Source organism: Nicotiana tomentosiformis, chromosome 8, assembly GCF_000390325.3.
Source record: "Nicotiana tomentosiformis chromosome 8, ASM39032v3, whole genome shotgun sequence".
Lineage (NCBI taxonomy): Eukaryota > Viridiplantae > Streptophyta > Magnoliopsida > Solanales > Solanaceae > Nicotiana > Nicotiana tomentosiformis.
Window position 1 is genome coordinate 70,780,143 of NC_090819.1, and position 3,807 is coordinate 70,783,949.

At 36.1% G+C, this 3,807-nt stretch overlaps 1 long non-coding RNA gene across 1 annotated transcript; it reads left to right on the plus strand.

The window, feature by feature from the left end:
* Window positions 1-397: 397 nt before the first annotated feature.
* On the plus strand, window positions 398-1,302 carry LOC104090201 (uncharacterized). The gene is made up of 4 exons (XR_011410399.1): window positions 398-568; window positions 753-865; window positions 1,038-1,122; window positions 1,212-1,302. It is a non-coding gene; the product is annotated as an uncharacterized lncRNA (long non-coding RNA).
* The last annotated feature ends 2,505 nt before the right edge of the window (window positions 1,303-3,807 follow it).

A 3,807-nucleotide genomic window follows, 5' to 3' on the forward strand; every position in this document is an offset into this window, starting at 1 on the left:
GGTTATGGAAAATATTAATTTCTACTGCCAAATAGCAAGATTAAACCATGTGAACTGTTCAAAGGGAGAAAACAAGAAGTAAAGAGAGTTATTATTCACTGCCAAGAAAAGAAGGTTATGGGAAATTATAATTACTACTGCTCTGCCAAATAGCACCAACAAAAGAAAAAGGTTATAGGATGTTTAATTTCTACTGCCAGTTATTAGCAAGAGCAACCCATGTGATTGTTTGAAGAAGATAAAAGAAGTGAAGAGAGAAAAATTTCACTGCCAAGAAAAGAAGATGGTTATGGAAAATATTAATTTCTACTGCCAAATATGGTAAGGGAAAACCATGTGATTTGTTTGAGAAGAGCTATTCTCCCAACATAGATATTTTATTTTCGTTACATTTTAGAACCCTAGCCTGGAAGCAAGCAAAATAGTTACTGGCATTGGCATTATAAATAGGGATGAACTATCAGACCAAGTCATTCACCTCTAGTTACTGGCAATTTTTCTTTCTTTCGAAAAGGAAAAGATTTCACTCACTTGCTTTCTCGGATCAGCCTTTATAAGAAGAACAAATGTATTCTTTCATTCTATTTTTCTTTGCATCTCTTTCTTCTTGTTTTGGCTTATACTCTTTTTTCTTCTTCATTGTTTTAGCTAGCTAAAACTTGGCAATCCGTTGTTTTAATAGAACGAATCTTTACACATGCAATATTATAAGCACGAACCAATATCTGCTTAATTATTTGAATATTTTGCAGGACGGCAACCAGATACTTATTAGTTTTGCTAGCAATGTTGACAACTATAATGGCCCAAAAGGAACTGATGGTCAACATCACCATACTTCACAGCGCCACTGCTGAAGGCGCAGGTATAATATTTACTGCAAAGTACATTAAGCAACAGAGTAAAGCGAATCACATGCAAACTAGTATACCAATTAATAATATAGTTGACTGCACAATACATTAAGCAACAGAGAAAAGAGAATGACATGCAGAATTGTATACTAATTATTTAATTTGATTTCGAGTCACTAACAGTGTGCCTTGACGGGAGTCCCCCGGCATATCATCTTGATCGGGGATATGGCACACGGGACTTCGCAGCTGGATCATCACCATTGATGTTAGTTACTTTTACTTCTTCTTATTCTTCTATTATTCATCTTCTTTTCATCTTTATCGTAACCAAGTTGCCAAATCTACAATTATTAGGGCGGTGGTTGGTGCTCTAGTATCTCGGATTGCCATAATCGTTCAAATAGCGTCTTAGGTTCTTCCACAAAGATGCTGCCACCTGTTGCGACCAAACACACTCACGCAAGTATACGCGGTCGTCGAGTAATAAAGTGACTAAAAGTCGGATGTCGAACCCACGAGGACTTATGATTAACTATTAACTAAATTAGACTATCCTAATTATCTAAACAAGAATTAAATCTAAAAATATTTTATTCCAACTAATTAAATAAGAAAAATATAAATAATAAACTTTGAACAGAGAAAGAGCAGATTTTAATGATATCAATGTAATGAAAACGATCTAGGGTTATGGTCTATCTAACAATCCTATTGTATTCTTCAATTGAATTGACCGACTAATTTATCTAGCTTATTGGTTGACAGGGTTAATATTGCTCATAAGAATCTGTCGAGTTCTTACTCGCCTATTCAAGCTAACCTAACGCCTATATGTCTATGGAGTTAGAATCAACAAGAACGCATTTATAATTCCTGTAAATCAACCAAGCAAGGCAATTAGGTATATGTCTATCCTAACCACGAATCCGTTCCCCGATGCCCGAGTTCAAGAACTTGCCCTACTCAATCCTATATGCAATATAGAATTCTCACTTTCGAGTTCAATTCTAGATTCGTAGATAATATTCAATTGGTGATCAAGCAATTAAATAATTAAGTGCAAGATTGAATAAATAAACTAATATGATAAATCAAGAAGTCAAAATCAATATCCGAATAACAATAGTCATGAAAGAACCACAACCCTAGAACGTGAAGTTTAGCTCCACATAGACATGGTAGCCAAACAACAAATCATATAAAGAAACATAAAAATTACTAAGTTTGGTGGGAGAAAGATGAAACTCGATGAATTCCGGCCTCCACAGCTTTTTCGTGGCTTTTTTCCTCTTCCCAATATGTTAGATGACCTAAAAGAGGCGTTTTTGGCTTATATATTGCGTACCAAAGTCGTGGGCCAAAGTTCTCCTATTTCTAATCCAAATCAGCTTCAGGGATTGATGCTAGGGTGGATGCGTCGCATCCACCTCGTCCTCCACTTCTCAGCTTCGGATGCTACGGTGGATGCTTCGCATCCACCTCGTCCTCCACTTCTCAGCTTCGGATGCTACGGTGGACGCTATGGGCCGACTTCACTGCTAAGGGTGCATGAAATCTGATCTTTTTCTAGATTGGATGCGACGCATCCAATCTCTCTTCCTCTACCTAGAGCACCTTTTATTCATATTTTTGCACTCCAAACACCCTAATTCACCACACACAACTCAATTAGTCATAAAACCAATAATTAAACCATGTTGGGCATTTTAAAGATCAAATAACATCAAGAAGCGGTTAAAACATGGGTAAAGTAACATCAACACATATCGAAATATGCCAAACATCACTACCCCACACTTAAACCTTTGTTCGTCCTCGAACAAACCATCATATAGTAGACGAAACAAAATTAAGCTCTTATCATTCAAAGCACACTGCACCTATGACCATGGTTATTTGCAATAATTAGGCTCTAGACTATGCATCACATACACTTCCCTTTACTTATGCCCTTCTTTAAACATATTCGAACAAAGACAACATGCTCACAACAACCCTAACCTCAAAAACCGACTCAATGTCACTATGTACTCATGGCTTGAACACCCAACATCATAGAGAAGTCTAATAACGTTACCTATCCCTCGTGAAACCATGTGCCCTCACAACAAGAACAAGAGAGCGAGTTCAATCCACACATTCGAATCTCATGATCAAATATATTTTAATGACTCACATATATCAAAGAAAATCGCTCACTCTCACAAAGAAGTCACATGCATGAAATTAGTACCATAGGCTTGCCCTTAATGTAAATCTCTACTAATGTAAGCTCGCTCGATCTAAAATCAATTAGGACTTTTTCATGGTTGTAATGTGGGCTAAGGGACGGGTAGGATATATTTAAGGAATAGTGACTCACCCTCCTAAGCACTTTAATACATCACAAAATTACTTTAAGCATTTTTTTTTTCAACCCCACTTCAATTTCACAAACAATATCACCCCCAAAACAGTCCCTTTTTCTTTAAGCACTACTTTAGTTCATATCCACTAGCAAGAACAAGATAACAATTTATTCATTTATATTTTTCTTTCTTTTTTTTTTTTTTCTCTTTCAATTTCCGCTAGTGGTGTATTATTTTACAAAATAAGTGCACCCTTCTTTCTTTCATTGGTTCCACTCAAAAGTCACCCCACACTTAGTCCCTTCTTACTTCTTTTAGCACTCATCTAACAATTAAAGTGCTTTAAGAGGTAAAAGGATCAAAACAATGTCAATTAAGAATAAAAAGGGTATAGGCTTGTAATGTGGGTACCAAATAAAATGTCTACAGGCTCAAAAGGGTTAACTAGGGATAGATTCTATTTGTGATAAGCAATAAGCTCAAAAAGATCAAAGAAAGCCTAAAATTATTTTTCAAACCGAGCATCACCTAAAATTTCGCTTCAACTCACATACCGGGCAAGTTCTAGACACAAGTACAATACATGGACTACACAAAAACCT